General features: G+C 39.1%; 1 long non-coding RNA gene across 1 annotated transcript in view; it reads right to left on the minus strand.

Moving 5' to 3' along the window:
• Positions 1-13,247, minus strand: part of LOC107183830 — a 58,297-nt gene that overhangs the window by 44,536 nt on the left and 514 nt on the right. The window lies entirely within an intron of this gene.

Consider the following 13,247-nt stretch of genomic DNA (forward strand, 5'->3'; position numbering starts at 1 on the left):
AATTAAAAACAATGTGGTATCCCCTCACACCTGTCAGAATGGCTACCACCAACAAATGACATGAGCTAGATAGAGTGTGGAAAAAGGGAACCCTAGTACACTGCTGGTGGGAATGTACACTATGCAGTGACCCCCTTTCTAGGAATATATCCAAAGAAATCAGAAACACCAATCAGAAAGAACGTATGCACCTCTATGTTCACAGCAGCACAATTTATAATAGCTAAGATTTGGAAACAGCCTAAGTGCCCATCAGTAGATGAATGGATTAGAAAACCGTGGTACATCTACACAATGGAATACTACGCTGCTATAAAAAAGAAGGAACTCTTACCATTTGCAACAGCATGGATGGATGTGGAGAGCATCATTCTAAGTGAAGTAGGCCAGTCTGGGAAAGATAAATATCACATGATCTCATTCATTTGTGGAATATAATGAACAACATAAACTGATGAACAAAAATAGAGCCAGAGGGAAAAATTAATATTTTAGAAGTAATCCTGTTATTTGCCGATTTTTAATACTTCCTACAACTTTTGTGATATCATACTATGTTAGTACAGTTCTGGTAATATTAGTATACTTGAAATCCTTTTTTCTTGAAATATTAATGTTTATTGCATGTGATATTTTTATATTTAAGATAGTTTTTCTTGAATAATTGGTGTTTACTGCATGTAACATTATTATATTTACAATCCTTTTTCTTGAAATAAAAAAAGTTTCCATTTGAAAAAAAATTTACCAAAAAAAAAGGAAGACACTGATCTAAAATTATGTGAAATTCCGTTTGATTTAAAAACGTTATCAAGGACAATGTAAAAGGAGGTAGTTCAGACTCCTTTGCTCTTTAATCCTACTTACCCGTTTAAAATCTGGACTATGTAACGATATTAGGATTGAATGACATAACTGCCTGTCTTTGCAATGTGTGGCAAAAGCAAAAAGGAGCAAAACTTTTAAGAATATCATTCCATAAACGGTGTGGTGTTGCTTACTTTGTTTTTTGTTTTGCTTTTTTTTTTTTTTGGAGGGGGGGTGGTGGGTGGCCTCTGAATCTTCACCAAAACTGTCAGTTATGAATACACCTCTAGAATACTCACTTTGCAAAGATGTTTTAAATTTCAGAACTTAAGTTCACAAAAGAAACTGATAATGAATTATAGAAATCACACTTCGAAATGAACACTGTAACAAGCATAAATATTTTTAAGTATTTCTGTCTTCTTTACTAAAATGTTTCAAACTCTTGAGCGCATAAAGCAATGTCCTCATTTTTTCAAATAACTCTTCTCAACAATACCAGGTAGAACTTCCTTTTTTTCAGAGTGGTGGTTCTTTTAATATCTTACATACTAGGGGCCCAGTGCATGAATTTGTGCACCTGAAAAGGAACTCTGGGCTGCGAGGCTGCAGTGGGCACATGGGCAGACTTTGGCCCATCCTCCGTGCCCCGCTCAGCCCCTCCCACCGTGGCCCCTGGTTCCCTGTCTGCCGGCAGCCCTGCTCCGGCCTCTGCTGCTTCCACCTACAGATGGCGCTGGCCTTGCTTGCACCTGTACAGTGCTGTCAGCGGGTGCAAGCAGTGGCTGCTTTCCCCATTGCCCCTCAGGAGCAGGGGAGCTGGAGAAGTCCTCAGGGGCGATCCAGGCGGGCAGTCACCACTCACACCTGCTGACAGCGCCAAGCGAACAGGACCAGTGCTGGGTGCCAGCAGCGGGTGTGAACAGAAGCTCCAGCTGTGGGTGCAAGAGGCAGCTGCTAGCCCCAATCACCACTCAGAAGCAGGGGAAGGTGGAGTAGTCCTGAGGGGCGATTGGAGCCGGCAGCCGCTGCTCGCACCCAGACGGCGCCAAGCTAACAGGTCCGGTGCCGACAGCAGGTATGAGCACCGGAGGGCCGGGCAGGAGGGGGCTGCGGCGTGTGGAAGTAAAGAATTTTCAGTAACCACCAGTGCCCCGCCTTGGTCTGGCACCCCTGCTCACCTGCTCCACCATCCTGCCGCGGCCAATGCTCGCCATATTCCGTGCTCTGCCACCTGCTGCCAACGCCTGCCATGTTCCACGCATGCCCCCGGTGGTCAGCGCGTGGCATACTGACCAGTTGTTCCGCTGTTTGGTCTATTTGCATATTAGCCTTTTATTATATAGGATATTTGATTTTTCAGGTACTTGATTAGAACAATAACCATCTAAGGTTAAAGAGTCAGTCATATTAACTTGAGAGCTTCAATCCTGAACTCAATTCAAAACTCTTCTCCTCTTTTCCTCCCATCCATCCACCACCAGTACAGGTAAAGCTCTAGTGATTTGGAGGCAGTAGCAGGAAATCTTAGACACCTGCTTCTCCTCCCTCTTCTAGGGTTAGGACACTTGGATTGTGGCAGAGAGAAGGGAGAGAGAAAAAGATAAATTCTTCCTTACTTAAAAGAGAAAAGGACAAAGCGGGTGGGGGGAGTTAGAAGAGGGGAAAGGGGGAAATAAATAGTGATGGGAGGAGATTTGACTGGGGGTAGCAAACATACAAAATAATATACAGATGATGTCTCTGAGAGCTGTACACAGTTTTATTAACCAAAATCACCTCAACAAATTTTAAAAAAAGAGAAAGGGCAAATGTTTCCTTCCTTGACTGGGTGAGGATGCAGTCTTCATGGCTGGATATTGATAACCTCGATGTGCCAGTATCCAAAAGCTGAATCTCCAGCGAGGCCTCTTTGCAAAAGCCTGCAGGGCTTTACCATTACCTTGTTTGCTATTTTGGTGCTTATCTGGCTCCAGCTTACTAGAGCTCTTTCATACCTCTTGCTACAGCGGTTCCTTCTTGATGGTGCCCTTGTACTGACAAAGATGGCTGAAGCCCATCTACCTTCCCTGGTATTCACACCACCCATGAGAAACTCCATTTTTTGCCACATTAAATGATGGGAATGGTAGCTACTTCCCTGCTATCCTGACCTCTCTCAGTCTATCATGGTTGAATTTTATTTCCCATACTCAGCTCCAAAAGATCAGTAAGTCCTGTGACTAAGCAAACAGCCAAAAGAGAGAAAAAAAATTACCTCCCTTTTTAAAATAAATCCAGTCTTTAGAAGTGATTCTCTTCAATGAAAACTCCAGCCTCTGCCCCAACTACATGTTGGGAACAGCTTTCCCACAAACACTATTTTCTCCACCAGTCCTCCTTTTTTTAAGTAAGGGTAGACAGAAGTGGTAGTGGTGGTGGTTGTAGGCTAGTTGTGACACTACTCAATTAATACCTGCAGTTATTTAAAGTTATTTTAATTTATAATGTGGAGCATTTGGTGCATTTCATGTTCAGCTTTGGGGCATAAACACAATTACAGGTCTATGGGATAACTCCCATTCAATATGTTATAAATCTAACTATAAGATATACTCAGCTAAAAAAACTAGTGTTGTTATGATATTAAATGCCAGCCAGTCCTTGCATAAGGTTTTGGTAAACCTTACTCTTACATAAATAAGATAAATATTTCTTATTTGGTCCTATTCAAAACATTGGTGATATCCAATTCACAGCCCAAGTCAATTCCTCCTAACAAAGTCGATGAAAGAAAATCCTTAATCTCTGTTTATAGGAAGCCCAAATTCAGTTAAGTACAGTCTTTTCTTAAATGTAGTAGACAGTTGATGTTTTTGTGAGGTATTAGCTGAAATCTTCAATAACAATGAACTATGACACTTAGGGACACAAATGTTGGCATATTTTTTTAAAATATATTTTATTGTTTTTTTACAGAGAGGAAGGGAGAGGGATAGAGAGTTAGAAACATTGATGAGAGAGAAACATCGATCAGCTGCCTCCTGCACACCCCCCACTGGGGATGTGCCTGCAACCAAGGTACATGCCCTTGACCGGAATCGAACCTGGGACCTTTCAGTCCGCAGGCCGATGCTCTATCCACTGAGCCAAACCAGTTAGGGCCAAATGTTGGCATATTAAAAGTCCCATCTATAGATATAAAAGTCTAAGCAATCGGTTGACCGAATGACCAGTCGCTATGACGTGTACTGACCACCAGGGAGCAGACACCCAATGCAGGACCTGCCCCTTGGTGGTCAGTGCGCTCCTACAGTGGTAGCGCCACTCAGCTGACCGATGGGCGCCAGACACAGGGCTCATGGCTGGCAAGTGCCACTGTGGGCAGCGCGAACCTCTCCCAATCAGGACTGACTGGGTGCCAGCCCAAGGCAGACACAGCGAGGCCAGGATGAGCAGGAGCAGCAGGTGGCTTTGGACTGCTGGTTTCAGCCAGATCCCCGCAAGTCACACCAAGGGACACCACCAGTGTATGAATCCGTGCACCAGGCCTCTAGTCTATAATGAAACATTTACCTGGTTTAACTCAGCATTTCCTATGCTTTATATATAACAGAATCCTTTTATCACAGAATACTTACCAATATCTCATAGAAAAAGTCCAAGCAACAGTTTGGATCCTCCTCCCTTTCTTCTTTTTGAAAATTTTGTTTCAATAAGAAACCACACACTCATGCAAGTTCTTTAACTTTACGAAGTATAATAAATATGCTTGCAGTTGATTCATTCAAAATAGAAGCTTTCTCCTCCTCTGCTATTATAGTAAGAGGGTTTTTTTGTTTGTTTTGTTTTGATAAGATTCGGTTATCAGGAAAAACTAGCTTTTGGGATGAGGCCACCAGAAAAGATTTTCCCTATTTTTCAGAAATCTGATGTTTTATGATTTGTTTTTGTGCTAGACTATCAACTCTCTTCAGTTGCAGCTGCTGGGTTTATAAGTAATCAACTGGCTGTTTCTTTGGGTTTCATCATTCAACTATTCTATGCCCACTCTTGTGGGTTCTGCTTATGAAGAGTTATTCCTAATTGTAGGCTGCTTCATTAAAAGGGAAAAAGGTGTGGGGACCCCCTTCACCAGTCAGAGGTATAGCAGATATAGCAACTTTTAAGATCTAGAGCTAATAGGAACTAAGTATACTCATTTTTTATTGATGAAATGAGTCTTTACCTCTATTATAGGCAGTGTTTTTAGAACACCTTAATTGATTATGAATATAGGCTCCACATATAGAGGTGGACATCGTATTCATAATGTAAAGTTATTGAGAATTATTGTGATTATTTAGTAACTATCTTCTTGCAAACAATGTCTTTCTAAAAAAGTAATGGGCCTGCTCAGCCGGTGTGGCTCAGTGGTTGAGCATCAACCTATAAACCAGGAGGTCACAGTTCGATTCCCAATCAGGGCACATGTCTGGGTTTCGCGGCATTGATCCCCATTGGTGGGGGGGAGGGAGGGGTATAGGGGTGTGCGGAAGGTAGCTTAATGATAAATGATTCTTTCTCATCATTGATGTTTCTATCTCTCTCCCTCTCCCTTCCTCTCTGAAATCAATAAAAATATATTTAAAAAGAAAAAAGAGTAGGCTTATATGCTCATTTTCAGCTTATTTCTTGAAACTTGCAGCCTGCTCTACACACTCAGTCCTTAAGGGGCTTTACAAACTGTACTGTAAGGTTTATTAGCAATCAGATGGAAAACTGAATAAGCTTATATCCTATTTTACAGAAAATCTGCTTAGATTCATATTTCATCCATGAACAATCTGTAATGTGAGCAGTCTTAAATGCTAAATAAGAAAAACAATGTAAATATTTTAGGTTAAAACATAAAAACAGTGCCTGATTGCAAGAATTAGTGAATTTAATAGAATCAGTTTGAAGTAGGGGATTTTTAGATTGTTTCTAATATGCTTAAGGTTTTGGTGAGATCTATAGACTTCATAATCTTTATTGTCTCATTGTCTTCATAATCACTTTCTTTTATTCTGAATGTAATTTCACATTAAGTATAAACTGCTTAATTAAAAAATGTATTAACATTCAACATTGGAATAGCTATCACTAAGGCCATTACTATTTTTAAGAAGCAGGTAATTCTTTCATCAACCTACTCTATGTACATAAATTATTTTCTTTCCCTCTGTCAATTCAGTATTTAATCCACGTTTTCTTTTTAAACAGATTTCAGTTATTCATTCATTGCCAAGCAAGAATGTGTTTGGCTAATTATATGTTTTAAATTAATTAATTATTATATATTCATTAAACCTGGTAACCTTTGGGGGGCGTAACTTCTGAAGTGAAAAATACCTTATAATTCATACATGGGATAAAATAATTGGTGTTTCTATTAAAAAACAGCTTAATCATGGAAACATTTTGTTGATTTTTTTTGCATGATGTGGGGAAAAAAGAATTTTCTTTATTGTATGAAATTGATTTGAATGGGTAAAAAGACATTAATTTTGAGATGACTCACAGATAATTAAAAGTAATTACCTTGGAAAGTTCAGAATGACAATGTCAAGTCATAAAAGTGGATCTGAAGCCCTGGCCGGTGCGGCTCAGTTGGCTGAAGTGTTTGTTGTCCCATTCCCGGAAAGGTCTTGGGTTCAATTCCTGGTTAGGGTACATACCTAGGTTTCAGGTTCAATCCCATGTGGGTGCATACGGAAGGCAACCGAATGATGTTTCTCTCTCACATCGATGTTTCTCTCTCTTTTTCTCCCTCTTTCTTCCCCTCTCTAAAAATCAATAAAAACATATCCTTGGGTGAGGATTAGAAAAAAAATTTTAAGTAGATATGAAGAAATATACAATAAATGATTCTATTTAACTTATTTTCTTTTTCCTTTTTGGTGCTGACTAAACCTTAGAATGAACTGATTAGCAGTGACTTAGCAAAAGCCATCCATTTCAACTCTTCTGCCTGGCATTTAAAATACTCTAAAATTGTGCCACCTGATTCTAAGATAAATTCCACTCGCCCCCTCTACTTACCTTAGGGTGGGGTTTTAGTCACTGGCCCTTGCTCATTTCTGCTTCCAAGTTGGCTGACTTGTATTGTTCCAAAATTTATGTTCTCACCTCCAGTACAGTGGGGCCTTGACTTACGAGTGTTCCGACTAATGTGTTTTTTGAGATACCAGCTGTCTCTCAGCCGATTTTTTGCATTGAGTTGATAGAGTAATTTGAGTTAACGAGCTCCTTAACGAGCTCGGTCTCCGAACGAATTAAACTCCTAAGTCAAGGCCCCACTGTACTTTATTTAGAGATAGGACCTTTAAAAGGGTAGTTAAGATTAAATAGGTCATATGGGTAGGCTGTAACTCAATATGACTGGTGTTCTTATAAAAAGGGGAAATTCGGAGACAGACTTGAATATAGAGAGAACACCATGTGAACATAAAAAGTCAACTACAAGCCAAGGACAGAGACCCTTGGAAGAAACCAACCCTGTTTTGGACTAGTAGCTTCCAAACTGTGAGGAAATAAATTTGTGTAAACCACCCAGTCAGTGGTACTTTGTTATGATATTCCCAGCTGCCTTTGTTCGTGTTATGCCCTCCACTGAAAACGTCCCCTTCCTCTCATGCACATCTATTCAAACTGTCATTTAACATTGAACCTAAACAGCCAGTTAGTGAAGTTATCCCTAACACCACCAGTCCTCTCTCACTTCCCTTTTCTAATCTAGCAGAGAATTTAGTCTGTACCACAGAGCACATAAAGTAGAAATAAGAATTTCATGAGTTAATATAGGTAAAATGACTAAAATAGTGCCTGATACATAGTAAGTCTTAAGTGTTACTTACTAATTACATTTTTAAATCAAATCATATTACTGCTAACTCTTTAGTATAATGCTGAGCATGTAAGTGCTAAAAACACCTGTTGATGTATAAACATTTAGGGAAAATGAGATAGTTCTTGCCCTTAAGAAGCTCCTTGTATAGCAGGGCAAAACCCAATTCTGTAAGTAGCCTAAGTGGAAAAAAAAAAAGGGTTCAGAAATATTTCACAAAAGATGAATCCTGAAGGAAGATGTATTAGTTATCTATTGCTGCATAACAAATTAACCCAAATACAGCAACTTAAAACAACAAATATTATCTCAGATTCAGGAAGTGGATAGCTAGGTGGTTTTGGTTCAGGGTCTCTTATGAGGTTAGTTAAGCTGTTGTCTGGGCTGGAGTCATCTCAGGGGGGTCAAAGGATTTGTTTCTAAACACCCATGTGGTTGTCGGCAAGTTTTAGTTCCTTATTGGTTGTTAGATTTCATTTCCTTGGCACATAGGCTTCTCTATAGGCTGCCTGAATGTCCTATGACATGATAGCTGGCATCTCTCAGTGATTCAAGAGAGTATGCATAAGGAAGTCCCAATGCCTTTTATGATAGCCTCAGAGTTACAATCTCACTTCCACCTTTGGGAAGTCTCCAAAGATGTGCACCATAGAAATTGGTGGTTGTTTGGAAGACAAGAGAGAGGTAAAACTTAATAAAGAAAGACCAGTTAAATAATCTCTTTTAAAAGTTCAGATAAGAGATTATGAGTGAATGATTAAGAGAATGGCTAAAAAATGGGAGAGGTAAGGCTGGATCCTAGACATATTTAGAAGGTAAAATATGCAAGATCTGGTAATAGTTTTGGTACTATTTCCCCAAATTATGCACTTACTTATTTAAATATAAAGATAGCCTTTAAAAAAGTTTTTATTGATTTTACAGAGAGAGAGGAAGGAAAAAGGATAGAAATAGAAACATGTATGAGAGAAAAACATCTATCAGCAGCCTCATGCACTCCCCACACCAGGGATGGAGCCTGCAACCCAGGAATGTGCCCTGACCAGAAATCAAATCGGTGACCTCTTTGTTCATGGGTCAACATTCAACTACTGAGCCACACTGGCTGGGCTAAAGACAGCCAGCCTTTTAATTAGCATTGTAAAAAAATTTTTCTATGAAAAAAATTTAAAACTATGAAATGAAATAAAAATAACTGTAAAAGTCACTTTTTAAAATCTTGTACATATCCAGTTAGTCCTTTGTGAACTTATAAACTTTTACAAAATTGGAATTATATTTTAAAGCTTTCTTCACACTTAATATATCTATTGATAAAATTTCCTCCATTGTTTTTAGAAACTGAATACGGTTCTGCTGTATGGATGTAGCTTATTTAACCAATATTCTAGGAAACAATGCAGTAATGAACACTTTTGCAATAAAATTGTTACACATATCCTTATGCTACATTTCCTTTAGAGTAATTGACCTGTCAAATGCATATGCTCAAGGCTTTTGATACATATTGTTAAGCTATACTCTAGAAATTTGCCAATTTATACTCTCAGTAGTATAAGAAAGCGTTTCTCTGAACCCTTACCAGTATCATCAAGATTTAATCACTTATTAAAATAACACCTGAAGACCAAATTAATGTGTAACATGTTACATCACTCATAAGTCTTACTATTAAACTTTTAGATTACTATTCAAAGCTTAAGATTCATATATTTTAGCTGAAGAATCTGAGGTCCAGTAAGTTATATAACAAACCAGAATGCTATTTTGTGGGTGTTTCTGCATAAGATATTTTGTAGTGCTCTTCCTGATTTGCTACTCTCTCGTCAATTATGCTTTTTCCTGGCCCCCTGCAATAACCTTATAGGTTTCCCAGGAAAAGGTACATATTTCCATTATCAAGGGCTGGAAGCTTGGCTTATTCTATTAGTTTAGCACTATTTTTCCTAGTTGTTTCCTAGCTTGAATTTCACATGTGTTGAAGAAAAACTTTCAACATATTAACTTTAAAACAGTTTACCTAATATTGGATAAGGATCTATTTCATTCATTCAACAGTTCACTTATTCCCAGTCTCATACATTCAACAGTACTTACCTAATGTCTTACCATGTGTGGGGGATAAAGCAGTGAATAAAACAAATGTAGTCCCTGCTCTCATAAAACTTAGTTTTAGTAGGGCGAAGGGAAACAATAAAGAGATAATGACAAATTACAAATGCTATTAAAATAGAGGGTCATGTGCGAGAAAGTAAGTGAAAAAAGGAGCTACTTTAGATATGGTGACCAAGGAAGAGTGTGAGAGATAATATCTGAGTTAAGACCTGAAGAATGAGAATGAGTTAGCCATAAAGACATAGAGAAAGCATATCTCAGGCAGAAATAAACAGTAAGTACAAAGGTCCTATGGAGTACCAGTTAAGTTGAACTGAGTACAGGAGACCCTAAATTGTAGCTTTACTGAAAGTTTACTTTTTTCTTTATGTCAAAATTAATATAAGGAGTATAGGGTTGGTATGGTACTCCACAAGGGTCTCAAGGCCTCAGGTTTCCGCCAGCTTAAGGCTTTGCCATCCCTATGATGTGGGAACCTGCACCTGGCCCAAACTGGCAGCTAGAGTTAAATGGTTCACACCTGTAGTCCAGGGTGCAGGATATAAAAGGAAAAGCAGCAAAGGACTGAAGGTGTGTAAGAGCTGTCTTTGAATATGACATACCTGCTTATTGGCCAGAACTACCACATGGCTGTAGGGAGGCTGGAAATAGGGTCTTTATTCTGGATAGCCATGTGCCCATGTCTCTTACTATGAAAAAAATGAGAAAATTTTAGGGGACAACCAACAGTCTCTGCTATAGACTGGAAAAAGCCCGATACGTGACAGAGACAGAAAGGAAGGGTGAGAGCAAGATGAAGTTGGAGAGGTAGGCAGAAGCCAGATTATACAGTTTTAAAGGCCATGGTAAGGAAAATGAATTTTATTCTAAGGGTAGCCATTGGAGGTTAAAATAAGGAAGTACCATAGCCTCATGAGCTTTTTAAAATGATCACTCTAGCAGGTATGTAGAGATGGTTTGAAGGGGCACAGGGAAAAGCAGAAGCAGATAATGTGGATATTGCTCTTTAAGAGATGTAGTGTCTTGGACAGGATGGTGGCATGAGAGGTGATGAGAAGTGGCTGAATTTAAATACATACAAGGAAGAGCTGATGGTACTGGATGATCAGCTGAGGTGAGGAATCAAATAATATTCCTAGTTTTATGCCTGAACAAGTGAGTGAACTGTTGGTAGTATTGTTTATGTAAGGGCAGTTTGAATCCAAATGTTTTTATTCATTTTTAGAGAGAGGAAAGGAGAAGGACAGAGAGAAACATTCATGAGAGAAACATTGAGATACATCCATCGGCTGCCTCCCTCCTGGGGATTGAGCCTGAAACCTGGACAGGGAATCAAGCTCGCAACCCCCTGTGCATGGGATGACAATCGAGCCACAGAAGACAATGAAGTACTTGTTAAATTTGAGATGCCTATCCTTTTTACCCCTTACCATGGTAAGATTTTCAGTACTGTCTACATCTTTCAAAAATGTGAGGACTCCCTTTCCTATAACTAGTTATTTACAAACTCATTTTCTTCCCCTAGTGAGGATTTTCCCCCTCACTTTAAACCAGAAATTTTCCCATAAGGTACGCAAGAAATTTATGTACACACATTTCAACACACAAAACACATACAAGGTGTGGACTTTTTTCAGTAAAAGCCATCAAAGTGAATAGTTAAAAACGCCATTTATCTACAAAATGAGAAGATTTGATCAATATTAGCAATAAAAATGGACTTTTTGATGCAATAGGACAATTTTAAAAAATATTCTATTTATAGTGCTTACTAGAAAACTATGAACATAGCTCTTAACAAATGTTAGCTCATTTAATATGTAGGACCAACCTCTCCTTTCTGGAAGTGACTTCTCCAATTTTACCAACTTTTATGCTATTTAAAATGTGTTTTGAGTAAATATGGGGATGTTAACAATAAGGTCCATCTTTTGGTCTTAACAAAGTCCTCTATATAAGCAAACTAATGGATAAACTGGTAATACTTGGTGCAACTATATAAATATATCTGTACTAGAGGCCCAGTGCATGACATTCATGCACTGGGGAGAGGGGGAGGGGAGTGTCCCTCAGCCCAGCCTGCACTCTCTCTCAGTCCGGGACCCCACAGGGGATGTCTGCCTGCTGGCTTAGGCCCACTCCCCACAGCTGGCAGCCAGACCTCCCCCAGGGGTCTTTAGCACTGCTGTGAAGGCCAGAGAGGCACCTGCCACGGCCACTGCCTTAACCAGCATGAGCCTGGCTTCTGGCTGAGTGGCAGTCCCCCTGTGGGAGCACACTGACCACGGGGGGCAGCTCCTGTGTTATCTGCCCCCTGGTGGTCAGTGCACATCATAGCGACCGGCAGTTCCGCAATTCGGTCAATTTGCATATTAGGTTTTTATTATATAGGATACACACACACACACATATATATATAAAACCATACCTCATTTTTATTATTCTAACTTATGATTCCAAATATCAAGTTATACTTTTATTAATAGGTTAAAATGCTCAGTAATATGACAAATGTACATACATGTACTTATATACATGTATGTATGACGTTCAGAGGCATATTCAGTTTTTTAACATGCCATCTTACAAAGCAGAAGGAAAAGTTCAAAAGGCAGGCAGAACTGTTGGGGAAGAGATAGGGAAGAATATAAAGTGTTCTTCCTCGACCTTTCCTAACATAAAAAAACACGGTGAAGCAGAAATGTTTAATGAAATGAATAACCATGTGAAACATTTTCCACTGGCCACATCACCATTTGGAGTTTAATTTACATAGTATCTAGTAATAGTTCAAAATACACTGCATTCCGTAAACAGGACAAAGACACCTTTTGTTTTATGCTTATGTATTTTTTGTTATTTAGGAGCGACAGATAACCCTTTGCCCTTCAGTGGTGTATTTTAAATTGGATTACTGTTAGTTTTTTGGAAGAAAAAGTTGATTTTACAAAAACAAACAAGAAAATTAGAAATTTTATTTACTCCGAATCAACTGCACGTAATTTACATTAATAAATTCCATCACTCAAATAGAAATAACAATTTTTCACAACCCCAAAACACTCGCATAGAGGTCTTTTTAAGCCCCAAATGTCCACTAGTAACAAAAAAGGAAGAGTTTATCAATATAAAAGGGAACTGACTGATTACTTCAAAGAAAACAAACTTAATTTCACTCTGAGTGGCAATTATTTTTCTGGGAAGCAGAGACTTTTCATTCTCCTTAAGTTTCCACCAAAGCCACCGTAACTTCCAACTGATATGCGCAGCCAGTCGTTAGCGGCGAGAGAAAATGCTATAAATTCAACAGCCTGCGCGAGTGCCCCCCCAAAGTGCTCTAAAAACCTACTCCCCAATATGTTCCCTCCCACCAAGTTAAAAAAAAAAAAAAGGAAGGAAGGGTGGTGAGTAGAAAATCGCGGCGGCTGGGCAGAGGGGCACTCACTTCTCCCAAGGCGAGGTGACGCGCTGCGGTCCC

This window comes from Myotis davidii, unplaced genomic scaffold (genome assembly GCF_000327345.1).
Source record: "Myotis davidii unplaced genomic scaffold, ASM32734v1 scaffold582, whole genome shotgun sequence".
Lineage (NCBI taxonomy): Eukaryota > Metazoa > Chordata > Mammalia > Chiroptera > Vespertilionidae > Myotis > Myotis davidii.